Here is a 22,062-nt window from a genome sequence, read left to right as displayed (position 1 = left end):
GCCTAGATATCTTGATATGGGTGGGAGAAGTATGATTGTGAATAAAAGGTCCTTAATGATATGCTGGAGTCTATGGATGACATTCTGTACATAATTTCATGTAGTCATACTCTCACAACCATATTAGATTATCTATTGTCCCTTGGGTTGCTTTTCAATAATTTTTCACATATCATGGTTTTCCATTATTTGTACTCATTATAGCATCACCGGGAGAAAATTGGTGTTTTGAGTTGTATTTGTGGCATTCACATGACAGGGATCAGCATTCCACCACTGAAAACACCATTCACTTTCTCAGATGTGATTTTGCCCAACATCTTTCTCCTCCTTAGTTTTGAGACAATTCATCTAACTGCATCATACTGTTTGAGAAATATGCTTTTTCATCCATTTTTCCTCTGAGATTGATAGATCTCTTTTTCATTACCTGAGCTTTCAGCAAGGAGGTTTTTGGTACAGCGGAACATACTTGCAATCAGTACAATCTTGTCTGCTATTAGGAGAATCTGGATAGTCTTTTGGTCTGAAAGCTACATAAGACTTCTTCTAGGACATCAATGAACACTTTGGTGGAGTATACATATACTTCCAGTTTTTCAACTTGTTTGACATAATTATCAAAAAAAATGGAAAAAAAAAATCTTAGTTACTACCTGTCCATCTTTTATAAGTTTAGAACATGTTTGAGAGATACCTTGTTTTGCTGACAATGTTCAAGACATCAGTTCAGTTTAGTGTGTCAAATGTTTGTTGTTTTAAAACCAATGAATAAACGCGAGTTATTATGTTCTCTATATCTTTCAGTTCATTGTGTAATGGTTATGAAAATATAATCTGAAAAATGTGATTTCTTTGTCATGTTTTCATCAAGGATACCCTCAATGCCTGCCTGAACCATTCACATAAAGCTTTTAAAGCAATTACAAAACATTCATATGAATTAGCTGCTGAGGTCTTATATTTTATTTGGTTAGAAAGACTGTTAAGGTACTTTTAATATTTTATTATCTTCCCTCATTTGAGCTTGTTTTATAAAATTTCTTTAAGTTGAGGGTGAATTTTTCCTGGAAGAGAGGTGATACAACGATTATATGCTACACGTTTTCTCACATCAAGAGAGATATGATTTCGAAGGAATTTAAGATCAAATACAACAAATAGTCGTTAATTTTATGAGCAGATTCAGAAACCATCATAAAAAATTTGGACAATGATAAGACTCAGTTTTAGCTCTGCAAATTTAAAAAAAAAAATATAAAGTAATATGTGGCAGAAGTGTGGAGATTATATTAAACCTACTTAAGAAAACACATCTTCTAGCATTCATGTGCATGTAATTAATATCCATTGATTACAAGAACATGAATCGATGGTATTTAGAGCTAAAGGTGCAGGGTCAGTGTCTTGCTTTCCTCCTTTGTAAAATGAAGGATTGGGGTAGAAGACTTTGGGGACCTCTTTTTTAAAAAATATTTTTGTTATTATTTATTTTCTATTATTTATTATTTTTAAAAGAATTTTTCATTTTAAAGCGTTTCATGATGCAAAGTTTTCACCTTTTCTCCCATTAGATACTATGAATTAACAAGGTTTTTTTTTAAATACAGGTCAAAGCTCTAACTTAAAGTCACTTTTTAAAGATTACTTTCTAAAGCTTCCTTTAAGTAAAATAAATTTTTCTTCACTGATGTACTTAATTGACACTTCTAAAACACATAAATAAAATTTTTAAAATGTTGTACCATTAATTCTTACTCCCCACTCTCTGATTTATGATATTGTTTATAACAATATAATTCCCTTTGCCTTACAAACAAAATTAAAAGCATATTAGATTATTATTAAGCATACTATTATATTATTAAGATAATTTCTCCTCCCTCCAGGCTGCAATTCATTGCACTGTATTTATATGAGACCAAACACTTTCTCTTATAAATAAAATTACACAGTTGTCATATTCTTTTAAAAAATATAAGCACCTTCCACCTAATTCATTACTCTTATGTTGTTTAACATTTTGTTAATCAGCTTCTCTTATTCTTTTTCACTATTTTATTGTTGAAAGGGAAATAGAATTTGGTCAATTCAAACATCCCTGATTGGTAAGGAAAACTGGTAGACCTTACTCCATAAGCTAGTTTTATTAAGAGAAAAGTACAAATCTATGGTGCATTCAGAGTTAAGATTATTATATGTCACATTAAAAGCACATTTTAAAAATGAATACTATATTATATATGAAATTTTTATTTTTATTCCCCATACTTTTTTATTATATGATTCAAAACATACACTTCCTGTGTCTTTCTTCCTCTATTTGTAGAGAAGAAACAAGTTCTGGTCTGATTTAAAAGTATTAGGGAATCTTGAATAATGGTGGTCATATAGCAAAATTATTTTTCTTTGCTATGACAAACATTGATTTTTAACAATGAATTTTTAAGCAGAGGCAAAGTATAAATCCAAGATGGGATAATGGAATTAATTTTTAAATCCATTCATATCATTTCAAGACTAGAGAAAAATTTTCAAGCAATATATTATTACTATTATTATTTTACACAGTCTCCTTTCTCAGATTCCCACTCTCAGAAATATGAATTCACAAATATACATATTTGGAGAAACCAAAACAACAGACAAGAACCTCTCCATCCCCTTTCAACCTCTCCCGCCCCTTACAACCCCCAGTCAAGCAGACTTTTACCCTAGTCAGGGAGGATCAAGCAGCAAAGTGCTTAGCAAATAGTCTCTTCAGAGGGACTAGTGCTGAGAAGCTGTATTTGCTGTTGTTCTTTAAATCTGCTTTGTGTAAGGAGCTGAGAAACCAGATGACCTGTAATCTCACTTGCCCTTTCTACTTCTGCTCTCTTTAGGCCCTGTATATCTCTCCTTCCCCCTCCGACCTTGCCCGCCCCAGGTGCCATCTCCCAGTTGGCTTGTTCTTCTGAAGATGTCTGGCATGGTTAAGATTTATCAGATCACACCTTGGCCTGTCAGACCATGGCGCCTCCTTTGCCCAGCATCAGCCCATCGCTTCATTTCACCTCCAAAGAGCCGGGTAACAAGTTAGGTTCGTTAGGCATCAATAACCTAGATTGGTCAAAGGCAGCTGGCGGTTTCCCTTTTGGTTACCTGTCAAATCCCTTCTAGTTTGGCAGAACGGGGCAAGGTTATTATTAACTCCAGTCAAGGTCATGCCATAGAGGGAGAAAGACAAGGAAAGATGTCTCTGGTCAGGGGCTTTGATTTACCTAAGGCAAAGATTTTCTTACTTTATAATTCATAAAGAATGACAACCTTCTTGTCATTGATATTTCCATATTCCTAACTCTTCCATCGTATTTGTCCTTAATTTGTGGAGGTATGCCCTATTTAATTTGTCTCCTTTTTCTAGCTTCTTATACTTTTCCATTCTTCATTTGTGTGTATCCTCTCATTTTGACATCCATCCATTCCTTCTTTCTGAAGAAAATTAAATTGTATCATCATTGGGATATGACATTCTTACAAAAAGCCCACTTAATTTTATGATTGTCTACCTTTTTTGTCCTGGAAAGATCACAAGATTGCAGATCTAGAGCTATAAGGGACCCCCTAGCCCAAAGAAGCAAATTGACACCCAGAGAGGGCCTTTGCCCAAGGTCATACAAATAGAGAGTCAGAAAGAAGATTTGAGAGGAGCCAAGTGTTCCTTGAGGCAGAAGAGGATATGAACCTCTTTTCTAGATACTCATATATTATCAGATATAACAAAACTCATGTCTGAAAGAACTAGAGTCTCATCATTGTCTAAATATAGACACATTTTATCTCAAGTGAGATAATATAATTAAGAAATTTGGAAGTTTTAGGACCTATGCATTCATTCCCCCATCTAGAGGTGAAAAATCAACTATATCTTACATAGATTTATAACTAATTATTGCATTCACATCAGAACCAAGTGGACCAAATTGAACTGGATATATATGAAGTAAACTTAAAGACTGAGTTTATGCTGACTAAATGAATTGAGATAACTGAGACACAAAATTCTGAGAGGTAGGGAGGTACAATGGAACAACACTGACTCTTGAGTCAGAAGACCTTGGTTAAAATCTCAGTCCTGATTCTACCTTTGTGACTCCGGGTAAACTGAGGCCTCCATGGCCCTCAGTTCATTTGGTATTTTTTAATCCATAAAATGAGGAGCTTGGACTAGATCAATCAGCAAGTGTTTACTAACTACACATTATGTACCAAAAAAATTAAAACAGTCCCAACCCTTTTGGAGTCTACTTTCTAAGAAGGAAAAGCATGTAAATATGTAGATATGTATAAGATGCATACAAAGTAAATGCAACTTACCTTAAAGGGAAAGGTACTCATGGACTTTTAAAAAGCCTCTTGAAGAAAATGATGCTTAAACTGAGTCTTCAAGTCTTGGAGAAATTATAAAATGTGGAATTAAGTATGAAAAATCCTCGATGCATAGGGTATATCCAGTGTCAAGGAATGGAGTATAGAAAAAAAGCATTAAGTGTAACCCAGTATGGGAAGATCATGGAGTGCATAGAATGGAGTAGTATATGAGAAGATTGAGAAGAGAGGAAGATTCCAGAGCTTTAACTGCTAAAAATAGGGATTTATATTTGATTCTAGAGGTAATAGAGAACTAGAGGCTTATGTAGAATAGGGGAACACTTTAGGAAAATCACTTCTGCAGTTTTGTGGAGGATGGATTGGAGTGGGTCTCAGGTTCCTTTTAACACTAGATCTACTGTTCTGTTAGCCTATGCTATAGAAGATAAATACATTTCAGGGTAACATTTCCTAATTAATCTAACTTTCCTATGAAGCAATATGGTACAATGGTGGATTTGGAATAGTTCTGGGACCAAACATAGGTCATTTCACCTCTCCCAACTTCAGCTGCTCATCTATAAAATCATGGATGTGGACTAGATGGCCTCTACAATTCTGTTAGTTCCTCATATATGAATATATACTTTAATTAAATTGCTTGTACCATTACTGAATAATTCTTTATTGGTAGTAGATTGTACCTAGCCTCTATTTTGACCTTTTACTGACTCTCAAGTTTAGAGACTAGTATTCCATTAATTAAAGCCATGAAACATCACCAAAATATTGTATTGCTACTACCGCTACTGTTGCTGCTTTATTACTTTGGTTCCCACTTGTAATTTAATTAATTTTAGAAAGTCTTGGTGTGGAAACTCTCTCCAATACTTCATAATTTTCATCATCATCATAGCTAGCATTTATATAGCTCCCACTGTGTACCAGCAACTGTGCTAAGTATTTTACAAATATTATCTAATTTGATCCTCACAGTGACCCTAGGAATTAGGTACTATTATAATTCCCATTTTATAATTGAGGAAACTGAGGCAAACAGGTTAAATAATTTGCCTAAGGTCACATAGCTAGTTAGTGTCTAAGTCTGGATTTGAACTCAGGTTTTCCTGACTCTGTGTTCAACCTTGCACAATCTAGCTGCCAACTCTTCTGCAACTTATAGTCTTAGAGAGTTGTTTAAAGCACATAGAATGTGCTTTGCCTGTGACTTGCCTGTGGTCACACAACTAGGAGGTTTCAGAAGTAGAATGTGAACTCAGGTTTTCCTCACTTCAATGCTAGCCTTTTCTCCACTATATCACACTGTGTCTCATCAAAACAAGAATGCTGTTACTAAAAAAATGTTTACAGAGATAAGTCTGATTCAGTGAATCAAACTACCAAAGGAATACACACACAGACACACACACACACACACACACACACACATATATATGAAAAAATTTGGTTGTTATATATATATACATATCAATTAATTGAGTAATATGTGTGTATATGTTATGTGTATTTATATATATGAGAGATTTCATAGAGTATGCCAAGATAAATTCCAGATAAATACATGACCTAGACATAAATGAAAGGATATCATAAGGAAATATAAAAGGAGCAAAAAAGAAATTTCACTCACATATGGAGAGGGGAAAGAATTCAAGATCAAACAAGACAGAGAGGATTCCAAAAGATAAATCAGACAATTTTTAAAATATAAAATTTAAAAGTTTTTTCACAATCAAAATTAATGCAGTTAAAATTGAAAGAGAAACAGGTAGGTGGGGGAAAATCTTTACAGCAAGCTTTTGATTTTGTTAAAAATCAAAAAATAAAGTCTCATATTTGATAAAAGTCTCATATTCAAGATATAGAGAAATGATTCAAATTTATAAGATTAAGGGTCATTCCTAAAAAATATAAAGGGTCAATGGATATGAACACGCTCTTTTCAAAGGAGAATTCCAAACTACCTACTGATAATATGAAACATGATCCAAATCATTAATATCATGAGAAATGCAAATTAAAGTAACTCTAAGATTCCACTTCACACCCATGAGGTTGACAAAGATACCAAAAGAGAAAAAAAATAATAAAAGGTGAAGGGAAAGAGGCATATTACTGAACTATTAGTATGACTGTGACTTGATCTAGCTAAGTTCTGATTAGTGCAAATAATTAAATCATCTGACTTGATCTCATGTATTCAAGTTCATATTATTCAAAATTATAATTATATAAAATACGGTCATTGGTCCCAACTCAATGAAAGCATGTAATGCAAATTCAAATAATGTGATAACTTTACTTCCTTAGTTGAACTAATCAGTATCTACTCATACGGTCATTCTGGAAAGCAGTTTGGAACTATTCCTAAAAAAGTCACTGAACTATACATGCCCTTTGATCTAGTGATACTGCTAATAGGCCTATACCTACAGAGATCAAAGAAAAACAAAAACTACCATATCTGCAAAAATATCTATAACAGCTCTTCTCAAAGTAGCAAAATACTAGAAACTAAAGGGGTGCCCCCTATTGGGGAATAGCTAAACAAATCATAATATGTGAATATAATGGAATATTAGTGTTTGATGAAAAATGGCAAAATGGACAGTTTCAGAAGAAATTAAGAAGACTTCTATAAACTGACAAAGAATGGAGTTAACAGAACTAAAAGATTTATACAGGAACCACTTTCTAAGAAAAACAGCATGGAAAAACTTTAGAATTCTGATCAATATGATAATAAGCCATGATCTAGAGGATCAAAGATAAAGCACACTATCAATCTCCTGCCAGAAAAGTGATGGACTTAAAATGTTCAATGAGATATGTATTGTTTTGGATCTTGCCAATTTAAGAATTCATTTTATTTTACAATGCATAGGCTATCTGTTTTATTGCTCAGTTGGGTGGGGGGAGGCTGTAATATTTGTCAGAATAAAATATAGAAGTTTAAAAAAAAGAAATATAAAACCTACTATCACTTGGGTCTCAGGAGCCAACAGTCCCTATTTTTGGTGTCTGTCTCTTTTTTCTCTAAACATGTTGAAATATGATTTAATGTACAAACTAAGTGATGAGAGAGAGAGAGACAGAGACAGAGAGAGAGAGACAGAGACAGACAGAGACAGAGAGAGAGAGAGACAGACAGACAGAGACAGAGACAGACAGAGAGAGACAGAGACAGAGAGAGAAAGAGAGAGAGAGAGGGAGAGAGAGAGAGAGAGAGAGAGAGAGAGAGAGAGAGAGAGAGAGAGAGAGAGAGAGAGAGAGAGATGGAGTTTATTTTAAAAAGGCATTTGTAGACACTAAAAGAACCATGCAATTTCTCCAATGCAATCCAGCCCACTACCCTCCCCTGTTCAAATTTGAGTCCAACTCATCATCCAACCATTCATCATGGACTGTCTGTCCAAGATATGTTTACTAATGGATATTTTTCATTCTCTTACTGATGCTTTTTCTTCTTCTGTAGCTGGTTAAGGTAAATTCTTTTGAACAGTTATAGATCTCATTTAAAAGGCTTTTAAATGTTCCAGAGTTTGATGTGATCAGCACAATGCCTTCTGTAAACAGGAGCACCTGGAAGATCTCAGCTTTTTTAGGTTTTATATGGTATAGATATGGTATAGATAATTCCTCCTTTAGTTGAATTTCATATTGTATATTCTCCATGATAATGGCAAACATCTTTGGTGAGTGAGTATACAATGTCATGTCAATGTCATGTCATTGAATAAGGGTTATTAAATGAGTAATCAATTTTATATCTTTAAGAGAATCTTGAAAATCTTGAATTTTGTTCTACTGTATGCATCAGAGATTGGAGAAACATCTTTAGTGTGGCATTTTTCTCTACCAAATCAAGTGCTCTTGTATGAACAGTAAAGAAAGAAAATGTTGAAAAATGTGGTTTGCAAACAACATATGAGAGACCCAAATCTTGTAAATCAATTATGTTAAACTCATAGAAACAGGGGCCACAAAACCCTAAATAAAGATCTCTGTGGGCTACTTATTGCCTTTAAAACTACATATTAATATTATTGGTGTTTTATGACATTTTTATTTATTTTATTAAATATTCCCCCATTATGTTTTAATCTTTTAAACTTGTTTAGGCTGTACTGAGAAATGCTGTGGGCAGCATGTGACCTAAGGGTCATGCGTTTGACACGTCTGAATGCAGATTATTCAAAAGGCTCATAACTATATTTTTGAATATGCCATCAAGAAGAGAATCAGAAGGCACTGGACATGGTGAGCACTAAATAACATTACAACTCCAAAAACACAATAGTTATATCTTAACAGGGAGAAAAAATTGCTAAAAGAATCATTACTGGACTAGTTGCATGTACTAACTTATTAAAGAAAACATCAAAATTAATACCATAGTAGAAGAAAGTGTAAAAATGAGATGATATGATACATAATTGAGACAACTCCAACTTGATTTACTAAAATGTGTGAACAATGCAGAATAAAGGCAAATAGACAAAGATAGACATTAAAACAAAGTATCATCATTTCCTAAGGAAATTTAACTAGCATAAATTAATTTCCATATTGAAGACACTAAAAGAAGCTAGAAAACTCTACCATCAGTAGTTACTTGACCTCTTTATGAATTGGAGAGATATGACCACACAGAGATCCATTGGCTTACAGTATCAACTAATTTTAAAATTTTGTGGAAAAGCATGGCAGATAATTATGAGTATTATTCATAAAACAATGAGGAGTAGAAGAGAATATAAGTTTATAAAATTCTTGTGGAGATATACAGGTAAGTCATATTACTTCTAGAGAATTTACTGATGAAAATGGAAGGACGACAAAAAGACAAAAAACGAAAAAGTTCTCCATCAAAGGATGTCTAACAAAATCCATTCTGTCTCAGTATCAGAGATGCCACTATATCAGTTTCTCAAACCTCACAGTCCCTCATGTATTAGATGAAAAAGTAGAATGGCACTAAAGAAAACAAAGATGGGAAGCTCAATTGGACTAACCAACTATTGAGACCATTAATCGTCAATTCTCAAGATAGCTGAAAAAGGAAAGGATAACAAATGCTAGACTCATGGAGAGGGACATGGATCTCATTGTACAACAATAACAGCAAAGAGAAATCTACAAAACCTTTATCAGAATGATCTACATATGCCCATCTAACTTAATGGAGGTTAGAGATGGAACAGAAAAACTTTATTAAAATTCTATAGTAGCCTTCACATTTATGAGTCATTCAATATACCTGAAAGGCGCCAACAAAATAAGATCACAATATATTTATTATTTGCTGACTATGGAAATACGAGGAATTATTCATGAATAATACATAATATAGAATGTTGCTAATTATTTTGATAATGTACAGTATAATAAAACACATTTACAAACACTGAGTAAAATGGTCCTTGCAGACTCTGTACATCACAAGCAAACAAAAAGCCTTCTTAGATGGCATTGTAAAAATCTATCAAAATCCTGGAAGTTAGCCTGAGACACATTTCTAATCACTTATTAACAACTTATAAAAAGTACTACTACGATTGAGATTTTTAAAGAGCTTCTGTATTTTTAAGAAAGTGCTGAACACTCATCCCACCAGTTTATTTGACTGTTTGGAATTTAATTTCACAGAAAACAATGGAAATTTTGGAAAAATGAAAGCAAATTACAGAAAATTTAATGGAAATTATGAGAATTTCTAAGAAACCTTAGAAGTTGTCATGTAAAAACTAAAAAGGAATAACATTACATCATTAGATGATAAATTTAGATCTAGCAAAGGAAGTTACTTAGAGATCTCCTAGTCCAATCCCATTACTTTGCTCATTAGAAAATGGAGACCCGAAGTGGTCTTGACTTGTTCAAGTTTGCAGTTAGTAAGTGGCAAAGTCAAAATTTGAACCCAGTTCCTTTTGCTACAAATTCAATGTTTTTTTAATTGGATCTTAAAAGCAGTATATAAATGTTATTTAAATATTTTATTATGATTTTTATCATGGCTTGGATTTTTTTAGAGCAAAAAGATATTATCTAGTCCAATGTCTTATTTTATAAAGAAACAGACCCAAAAAAGATCAGAAGTGATCTTAATGCTAGCAACTTAAGAAATGTATTTCATTATAAATTGTAGGAAAATGGAAATTGAAGAAACATAAAACAAGTGATACAATTTATGAAAGGTTTGAAATTTTAAAAATGTTCCTCTCCAATAACAAGAGTAGAAATGGATCTTTAATCTTTTACTCTTTTTAGGGGAGATGACAAGTTTCTTAAAAGTATTACTTTTGTCTAATTCCTTTTTCCTCTTCAGTAATTTACAGAGTTTAAAATTTAAAAAATTTTAAGTTTAAAAATATCACCAAGCCACCTCTTTTCCACCCTTTCCATTACTGCCCCTCCCCTAATAATTATAAAAGCACAAGTGAGTACTGTAATACTGTCAGCAGAATCTTGATTTTGTAATCTGAGCTGTTCTTGTGTAGGTGCTGAAATGTTTTCTGGTACAAAGCCAGAAATTTTTACTTCAACTGTGGATTCATTCCATTATTTATTTCTCTTAACTGACATTTTGTGCAATAATAACCCAGTTTTTGCTGTGCCATTCACAACCAATTTGCTATTTTCAGTCTCTTCTAGGGTCACATTAGAGCTTATTTCCTTTGTTGCACTGGACTTCCTTTAGTGTCTCACCATTAACCATTTCTTACAATAGTTTAACTGGTGTTAATTAGAATTGGTAGTCAATCCTCAGTCAGTCAAGTTAAAATCGAACTGAAAAGAGACATAATTATGCCATTTCATTGTTTTGGGGAGACAGAAAACCAGTGGGGCTTCCCTTATTAAGTTAACATCTTCCTAATGGTTAATTTCTTTGTCTTTTGAATGTCTTTTATATACAGATGATGGATACCAACCATTTGAAGTTACCCAACCACCTCCTATCTCATCATCCAAATTCAGAATGAGTGAAGTCGATGTATATGGAGGTGATGGAAGAAGAGAAATGGTCTACATGTCAAAATGACAATTTGGATTAAGTGATTAACACAATGAGCGGTACACGTGATTAATGTGGGTGTTTGCACTGTTTAGATGTACAATGCATTCATTTTTCTAATGTATCATTAAGATCCTCTCTTCAAGCTATGGCGATTTAGTGTTGGCTTGAATGACTGAAGATTAAAAAAAAAACAGAACACTCATTTTAAAAACATGGGACTAAAAATATCTCAAAATGATCTATAGTTTGTTATATTCCTATTTGTGTTGGTAGAGGGACATCATTCTTGGAACTGGGACTCTAGTTTGGGGATTGTAGACCTACTGCTAACAGCTGAGTAGAATAGATTTGAAAAACCAATTAACATTGGAAATATTAGGCACTGGAATTGCTGAAAATCCATGAAAAATTATTGAAAATTATACTTTGAACTTTAGGTGAACATATATGGTATGATAAATATATAAAGATATTTAAGGAAAAGTGTGAAATTTAATATTGCTAAACCATTATGTATGCCCTCTCCACTGGGGTCAATTGGGCTCGTAGATTTTAATGAAATGGTTAAAAATTTAAAGAATGGAGCAGGAAAATGATTTAAAAATATAACTTGATGAAGTAGAAATCTTCAAAGTATGATGCTACATGAAATATATGATGCATATACCTATATGTAGAAAGACGGAGTCTCAACATTTAGGAAGAATCTAAATGTACAGTAGTGAGAAACCTCAGAAAATGAATAAATATGAAAGTAAATGAAAAACAGATTTTAAGGGACCAAGATCAGGTGGTGGGAAACTTAAATAAATATCAGCTACTTAAGAAATCTACATTGACTAAGGAACTGCTAATGCCCTTTCAAAAGGGATATGGAGGAATTATCTTGAAAATGTTCTCATCAGGGTCCCCTTACATTTAGAAAATTGTAACTAATTTATTTTTTGCTGTATTCAAACTAAATATGATGGTAAACATCAAACATTCATTTAAATTTTATTTTATTATTTAAAATACATTCATTTTAAAATGTAATTGATGTGTGTGGATACAAATATAAATAATGAACAAAAGAATGTTAGACTCTATTTGACATTAAAATACTTTTTAGTTGTTTTAAAACTTTACTCAGTTAAATATGAACCCTGTTTAAATGTTTTAACTATAAAAGAAGAATTTCAGTGCTTAGTTCTAAAAGCAAAAAGTCATTATTTGATTTTGAGCATATGGCTGATTTTTCTTGCTTTTACTCAAAATATAAAGGTTGTGAAGCACTTATGGAAGAGAATTTAGATAGAGCAAGCCTCTTGAGTAACATGAAGATATATAGTTATAATCAGCAATATTAAAATAATAGTATTATACTAGCTAAATAATTAGAACTGTTGAGATGAAAATATTATTTAACCCATTCTGTTCATTTTCTATATAAGGAAACTGATGCTCAGACTGGTTAAATGACTTTCCCAGATTCACACAACTCACCAAAGGAAAGGCTAAGGCTAAAATTTACATCTCCTGACTCTAAATTCAACTCTACACTGTTGCAGTTTCTATCCCTCTGTTCTTTCTTTCTCTTTCTTTTCATTTTTGTCTTCCCTTCTTTCCTTCAGTTTGCTCTTCTGTGAGCCACTGTCCTAATACTCTGGGTAATAGGGTCAAGATCCTAGATTAACTTCTTCTTGAGAATGTACCTTTGCTCTGCTCGATGAATACAGCAATTACCTAAAGCTTTGTTCATTAGATGCACCTCACAAAAGAAAGGAATATGATCAAAGTGCTTTATAAGAAAACACCAATCATCATCTTCATCACCACCATCATTTTGTTTACTTACTGTATTATCCATACAGTTAGAGAGCATCCTTTCTTCTCCCCACCAGGTAGATTTGGCATATCATCATCACCATCATCTTCATCACTATTTTTGTAAATAAAAGATTCTAACACACTTCCATAATTATATTTATTATAAATTAATATAGAGACATATCTCTGTAGGCCAATAGAGATCTATCCAACATATTCTCTATGTACATCGATCTATATTGATCAATTTTGAGATCTAACATCTCAGAGGCAGTACTTGAAAATGACAAGTTTAGTGATTCCAAGTCAGGGAGAGATAGTATAATTAGTGTACTAATATTTTGATATCTTATTTTAACAACAAGGAAAGCAGTATCAGTAACAATAAAACAACAAAAGCAAACCAAACCAATTAAAAATAAATGTTCTAACCTGGACTCAGATCTTCCTAACTCCAAGACAGCCCTCTCTAACCATTGTGCAACATTGAGGGTGGAGAGGGAAATTGAAAGAGCACTAAAAAGTATTGGTTTTCCTACACTTCTTTTTTAAAAGAGTGTTGACATGTGTATTCTCTCCTGTTTTACATGCAACAAGAGAAGAGTGCCACACTGTTGCATAAAACATGCTATTGTGCGGGTCCATTCAGTTTATGAGAGGTCCTGACTTTGGGGATGTCCAAAAATACGGAAGTGTGAAAGACGAGCCCTAATCCTCATCCTATGAAGTTTAGACTAGTCCTTTTCCTAAAAGCCTAGGAGCTCTTCCGAAGATTGGAATGTCCCAGAGGGCAAGTCTTGTCAATGCAGCTTCCTCTTAACCTCCGGATATGTGGGTGTGACTTCCTCTTCACAAAGGGGCATAAAAGGCCTACCATATGGAATTGAGACCCTTCAGACTTGAGAGATTTCCTAAAACCTCTTGAGTCACCATAGTCACCTTACTGGCCATGGAAATCTACCTGAGTTGATTCTATAGTCTTGGAAAGGACACTTTCCACACAATGGCTAGATAAACTATCTTTTTTTTTATGAATTGTTGAAAGATCCATAAATTTCTCATTTCTTTCTAGTATTATACTTGGACCCCTAAGAAGCTATTCTGCATCAAGATCAGCACAAGAAGAGATGACACGTTTACTATCCTGGAAATTATTTCATAAGCCTAATCTAATTTTCCATGAGTCTTACTTCTTCACACTCAAATTGAATAGGTAGCAGGTCTATCTCCTGTCTCCTTGTATATACTGAAAGGTAATCTTCTTGAAGGCAATGATTACTAGTTTCTTCTTCATTGCATCTCCAGCCTCTGGCATTATGCCTTGTATCGAACAGGAAATTTAAGGAATTGATCAAATTTGATAACTTCTTGAGGAAACTGGAAACATTTGAAATTTCTCTCTATTCTCCCCTTTCACCATTTTCTCAGCTCAGCAAATTATTGGCACGTCATTTTCAATCAGTCAACCACTCAATGAATCAGTAGCATATTTTAATGACTTACATGTCAAACACTGTATGAGGGATACAAAGAAATTTTATAAAATAATAATGAAATAGTCACTGTCCTTGGAGAACACAGTGTACTCTTGCATATATTAATTCCATTTTATCCCCATTACAATTTTTGTGGGAGGAGATAGGTTAAGAGATATTGAAATAGACATACATAAGAGCTGACCAAGGACACAAAGTGGGAAGGCCAAATAAAAAGCCATATCCCCTAATGCTCAGCATGAAGCTGTTTTCTGTAGGTTATACATACTGAAGTGTGTTTGCAAGGATTCACCTTTGCCATTCCCCTGGTACTACTTCTAATTACACTGAGATCTCTCATCCCTTACCTAGATGGGAACAGAGATCCATTAAATACCAACATTGACTACCTTGTGCTTGACAAATAGAGTGGAATTATTTCTCATATTTTATTTTTTCAGTTGTTCACAGTGTGTAGCACATCATGAAAGCTATTATATATTCTTAGAGACCAGTGACCCCTTCTCACAGAATCTCTGAGTATACCTCTTCAGTTCAACCACTGCCAACTCTTGCAGAAAAGATGTGTAAGAGCCTCACTGGAGAAAGATTATCTTTATCTCTAACACTTATCATTTGTTAAACATATAAGATATTTTTATGGGGCTTTGCTTATATGACCAAATTGTCATCTCACATCAAGACTACTCACAAGACAACGAACAGCTCCAATAATCACTATCGGAAGAATCACTAATGTGAAATATGAATGATCTTAATAAATTGCCTTACATTAAATATTCCTTTACGAATTATGGGAGGGGGGATGTTCAATCTCTGAGAATTTTCTCAGAATTGAAATTTAATTTAGATTAGATTAAGTATTCAGATTCATAATTGAAGATTCTTGATATGAGTTTCATAACTAGTAGAGATATTCTGATCATTTGACATTGAATTTCATCAATTTCTGTTTAAGGAATGGCACCTTCTATCCAGATCTATCATTCTACAATTTTTAAATGCTTTCATATGCTGTGTTCTCTTAATTATTTTTGTAATAGAAAATTCATTTTAACAGCAAAATGTACATTACACAACACTTTCAAGATACCTAAAGTACAACTCTTTAACCTCTTAAATAGTAGGCTAAAAAAGCCACTTATTTCCTTTTTGAAATTTGCAATTGTTAACTGTTGTTTTTTTTCTCATCAAAGCCATGAATGCTAAAAAGACTGTGACTGCAATAATTATTGTTGTTTTTCCTTTCAGTTATTTTTCTATCTCATTTTCTTCCTTTATAAAGGGCCAACTTTCCTTTTCATCTGAATTTATTTGTAGTCTTTCATTTTTAACCAATTTTCATATTCCTTAGAAACTTACACATTTTGAGAGTTATGTTATTGGATCTCCTAAAATAGGTCATGGATTATAGTCCTACCTTTAGAATTCAAAAAAGTCTTTTGCCATATTGTCTAAATCATTAAGGTCTAGTTACAGGATTCTAAACCTGAGGTCTGTAAAGTTGTTGTGGGTTTTTTTTAACATATTGATAATATGTTTCAATATAATTGGTTTCCTTTATAATCCTATTTCATATTTCGTCAGACTGTACCAAGAGTCCATAACAGAGAAAGAGAGAGAGAGAGAGAGAGAGAAGAGAGAGAGAGAGAGAGAGAGAGAGAGAGAGAGAGAGAGAGAGAGAGTTTATAAACCTTGCCTAGTATAATGCTTATTTACTCCAAGGTAACTGATTTCAGAACCTTTTTATTGAACTATTTATGTCCCCTAACATGAGCCCCAATTTTCAGGATAGTTAGCTCTTTAAAAGCCTTCCCCTCCCTGTCCCATACTTCAATCTGTTATTTCATCTACAGCTTGGAGAGACTTTGTGTTAAATACAATTAGATTACCATCATCACTCAAGATCTTAAACTGCCAAACATAATCCATGTAAGGCACATTTTTATTATTCAGCCAAGTATATGACTTAGAGTATTCACGATGGGATTTTTTTTTTAAACTCAGTCTGTAAAGTGATAGGCCCATAGCAAGAGGGATTACATAAATAATCAAGGGAATGAAAGAGAATACAGATGATGTAACACTATCTCTTGCTTCAAAGCAAGAGACAGCATGTACTAAGCAGCATTCAGGACTTAAAGAGGGGTGCCTAAAAATGGAAGTATAATCACTCTTTATAATTAGAGTCCACTATTACCTTTAGGAGAATGCACCCTCTACATTAAACAATCTCCCCAAACTTCTAATGAAATGATGAGGAAGAAGATCTTTGTTTGCTGAGCAATAAGTGGTTTTCTTGAAGTCAAATACAGGTGGTTCTTTTGAAATGTTCTGTTTAATAATTGAAATATGCCCTAATGTTCTCTTAGCTATCCTAAAAAAAATAGCTACGACAGACCCTTGTTAGGTCACATTCTCCCAATTCAATGAAGCAAGCTTTAAGCAGTGCCTAATGTACTACCAGGTAGTAATTTAGCCCTGGAAAGGCACTAGAGTAATCATCGTGTCCTCCACTTTTGCCTCTAAAACCAGTGAGGCAGAAAATGAATTAAAAGAACTTCATTCCATCCTTTTCTTTAAAATTTATAGCATTTCTAAAACAATGAGTGCAATGGATGTTGGTCTTAGGTCCTAAATAATTCGGATGTGACTCCTTCTAGAAAAAAAATCTAAACAAAGCAAACAGTAAAATAAGAATTCAAGGCTAGAATTAGAACGAGAATAGAGAACTTTAGCAGTTTGTGCTCTCTTTCTTCATCCATCTGGGGAGCTCGTTTCATCTATTTATGGTACCTAGTAGTCTTAGGATTATTCTAGACCTAGAAGAGATAACCATCTAGTACAAGTACCTTATATTATACATGGGAAACTGAGGCATAGGAAGATTAAGGGACTTGCTCAAAGGCATGTAAAAAGTAGCTGGTAAGCCTTAGAAGCAGGATTTGAATCCAGGTCTTCTTATCCCAAAATGAATGTTCTTTGCACTGTATCAGATGGATTCCTTTTTCACTGTCTTCCCTTCCCCAACATATGTGGGTTCCACAAAGCCTCAGTCATTTACCTCTTATATGAATATAGGTCACAGTCATTCCTGAGAGAAGTATTCACATTTTAGAATAACCTCTAATCCAGTAATGAAAGGATATGTCCTCTATTTGGACTTGGAAGAGAGGGGCTTTTTTCCACTATCCTTAAAATCATGCCCACCACGAGGCAAGGGGAAAAAATGGACCAGGAGTCAGAATACCTACATTCTAATACTTTCTCTGGTATTAAACAGTTCAGTATGACCTTGAGCTGGTGATTTATACTTTTATCACCTCAGTATGCTTAAAAATGGAAGACTGGACTGAGTCATCTAAGTTTCCCTCCAGCTCCAAGATGCCACATCTTCTGTGAGTCTAATTAACTGGTAAAGAATTGATTAGATACCTGTTTGTGTCAGGTTCAGTGCCTGGAAAGCAAAAGCATTATACTGGAGACATAAAGAAAGGCAAAAACCCAGGCCCTGCTCTCAAGGATCTCACAGTCTGCTGAGGTAGACAACATGCCAACAAATTATGCACAGATAAAACATATATAGGAGAAATTGGAGGTAATCAAGAGAGAAAAAGATTAGCATTAACGGGGATCTGAAAAGGCCTCAAGCAGAAAGGAGGATTTTAACTGGGACTTAAAGGAAGCCAGAAAAACCAGGGGATGTAAGTAAGAGGGAAGAGAATTCCAAGCATAGAGGATCACCAGTGAAAATACCCAGCTAGGCGATGGAGTTTCCTGTTTAAGGATACCAATATGACTGGATCCTAGTATATGTGTAAGAGAATTCAGGAACTAAAAAGGGAGTTAGGTGTATAAAGACTGGAAAGGTCTTCTGATTCTTTTGATGCTTCATAGAAATCAGTACAATACTCTTTGCCATCCATATGCCTTCCATTTTTTATCTACACATTCAAAAGCTAGTGGCAGGAGGCACTTTGGAAGTCCCCTTCACTGTAGAGATGAGAAAATTAAGACAGGGAAATCAAGTAGCTTGACAAAGTTTATACAACTGACCTTGCAAGTGTCAGAGAAAATATCCGAACCCAAGTCCATGGATTTCAGAATGAGTACTATTCCTACAATACCATGGTGATTGTTCTACCTGATTTCCCAGTCACAAAGCTACTTGATGATTTGTGGGCTGTTTCTTCTGCATCCATTCTCATTGGTAATAGACTATAACCTACTTAAAATCACTGTACTTTTCATTTTGTGTCACCAGAAATTGGGATTCTTCTAGGGCATTGAAAATATCCATATAATGATAAGAACATCATAGCTTAAAAGATAAGATTAAAAAGCAACCTTATCTATGAACTTCAGCACCAGAGTCAGCAATTGACCCCAAAGAAACCCCAGTAACTATCTAATGGTAACGAATATTGGACATGAATTTTCCAAGCTAGGGTCATGGAGGGGGGAGGAATACATTAGCATTGATTGGACACTGCCAACTCCAAACCTACGAACCTATAAAATACTTACCGGCCCACACCATCATAAAGAACAGTGTTCTTTCATGTCAACTATAAAGCAACTGTGGAAAATACAATTTCTTTTCTATATAAACTTATGTTGCCTTCACACACTTGCATGGGAACAAAGTTAGGCTGTCAAACATGACTGCAAAACATTGGCTCCTAAAGGAAATGTTGAAAGTAATTTGGCAGCAAATATTATTAACAGTTCAAACCAATGTTTAGAAACCTGGCTCCAATCTGTACTATACACTGTTCATATAAATTTATTTGATAAAATTTCAAACTACTATATTCAGTAAATTGTTATAAAATACAGTTATGCATTTAAAATAATCAGATTTATTATTAGTGTTTAAGTAGGAAGAACTCTGGATTCAGTAATACCTTTGCCAGTTTTTTATAAACTTTTTTCATAGAATATTTCTAGAGCATTTTGAAATTTTAAGAAAATGAATACTCTTAGAATATTTCACTCAAAAATAGTCTACCTTCCTAACACCTTTCACTTATTTCCCCTTCTCTCCTCAGACACTGTCACTGTCCTGGTCTAGACCTCCATCACCTCATTCCTGGATTATTAAATAGCCAGTTGGTTAAACTCCCTGCCACAAGTCTCTCCTTCACTCAGCTGTCAGTATGATCTTCTTAAAGCACATATATGACCATGTTACCACCACCACTACCACCACTGTTCCTAGTCAATAAGCTGTACTGCTTCCCTGTCACGTGCAGGATAATATAGAAAATCTTTTAGCATTCAAAGCCCTTCAAAACTGGGACCCCTTCTCCAATATTTAGCACAGTGGTAGGTACTTAGCACAGTTCCTGCCTCATAGCTGGTGTTCAATAAATGATTGTTGACTAGCTCATGGACAATCTGGCTCATCTCCTTACACCTTACTCATTCCTATGTACTGTAAGATACAGTGATGTTGACTTCTCTACTATTCCTGGAAATACATATATGTATATGTGTGTATATATACATACATAAATATATACACATACATACAGAGAGAGAGAGAGAGATTGATTCTCCAAATTCCAAGTATTTTCTCTGGCTATTTCCCATGGCTGGTATTCTTTCCATCCTCTCTCTGGCTTCCCTGGTTTCCTGAAATTCCTAGATAAAAAAAATCAATGTACTATAAAGAGGCTTTAATGCTAGTGTTTTCCTTCAGTTTATTATCTGCAATGAACAAGGACTGAGTTTTGACTTTCTTTGAATTGCTAGTGCCTTAAGAAGCATTACTATCCCAGAATCTCATATAAGGTATATTACAATAATAAAAGATGATGCTGTTAAAGTACTACACCTAACATGCCCACAAATTTGGAAAATCCAACAGTGGCCACTGAACTGAAAAAGATCAGCTTACATTCCACTACCAAAAAATGATCAAATTATTAAACCATTGCCCTCAATTCATACTCCAGCAAGGTTCTGCTTAAGATTCTGCAAGCTTGGCTTCAGTAATATGTGATCCAAGCATTATTGGGAGACTAGTTTGGTTTTCAAAGAGGCAGAGAACTAGAGATCAAATTGCCAACATTCACTGGATTGCAGAGAAAGGAAAGAAATTCCAGAAAAAAACACATGTGACCTCAAGGCCACAGGTTCCCCACCCCTGGACTCCAAGGCCATATTTGAACTGGAATTTTTCTGATTCCAGATCCAGTGCTCTATCCACTGAACCACCTAAATGCATGCGGTAGCCCTTGAACTCAAGTATTCCTGACTTTAGAAAAGCATCTCTCCATTCTTGATGTCATGCTGCCTCTCAGCAGTGGTAGGTTAGCTATAAAAATTTTAAAAAGGGGGGAGATTATTGAATGGAGCATAACAATAAGGAAGTTTTTCAGTTATTCATAAACATAACCTAGTTAATATTTGTAGGAAAATAATGAATAGCATCTATAGCAGCTAAAACTAGTTACAAAATTAAACAAGAGAAATCAGAGATCAAAGCAATAGCAAAGAAGAGAAGGAAAATTATTCAAAGCACACTTTTTCAGGAAAAATGACACACACAATGACTGCCTCTGTGGGTAGGTGAAGAAGACTCCTACTAAAGATTAAGGAACTAATACACAGGATTCTATTAGAAAACATAAGCATCCAACAGCCAAAATACAAATCAACGTCTTCCAGGATTAAACAATTATACAAGGAAGGCAAGTAGAAAATTGACATAATTCTTTTCAGTGAAATAACAAAGAAAAATAAATCTAAATAGACATTGTTGGTTCAAGGAAGAACAAACAGAAATAAGTTCCCTTAACACAAAATATTTCTTGGGAAAAGAATACAGAAGGAAAGCCACATTGAATGAGGTCATGGCAGCCATTCTATTATGATTTCATAAATACTAAAACATAGCAATGACACACAAAGCTACAGAAATTCAGTTATACACATGTGCCATCTTCTTAATCTCCAGGGGACACAGTTTGACTTGCAATAAACAGTATTTCTTGTGGAGTGACTCAGCATTCTTCATGGCATACAAATCAGTGGACTATGAACCAGCAGCTGGTCTGTTATGTAACTCAAAATAAAGTTCACGTATGATATACCCACAGCTCTGAACCACATTGACCCTATGAACACAGCAGGATATGGTTTTTTGCAATAGTGGGAAATTGTGTGTACTATACATTCTCCAGAAGGCTTGTCCAGACCTGTTTGCTCTTTGGGCAGCATGGTCTAATGCTTTCTCGTTCTTTCTTCCAAAATTCTAAATGAACCATGGTTTATAACTACTGAGACTTCTATTGCCCTCCTCAGAGATCAACTGTAGTGTGAATTTCAAAGCAGATTGACCAGTTTGAGGATTTCTCTGTC

The sequence above is a fragment of the Notamacropus eugenii genome, chromosome 3 (genome assembly GCF_028372415.1).
Source record: "Notamacropus eugenii isolate mMacEug1 chromosome 3, mMacEug1.pri_v2, whole genome shotgun sequence".
In the NCBI taxonomy this organism is placed as follows: domain Eukaryota; kingdom Metazoa; phylum Chordata; class Mammalia; order Diprotodontia; family Macropodidae; genus Notamacropus; species Notamacropus eugenii.
The sequence above is the reverse complement of the archived record's forward strand: the minus strand, read 5'-3'. Positions refer to the sequence as shown.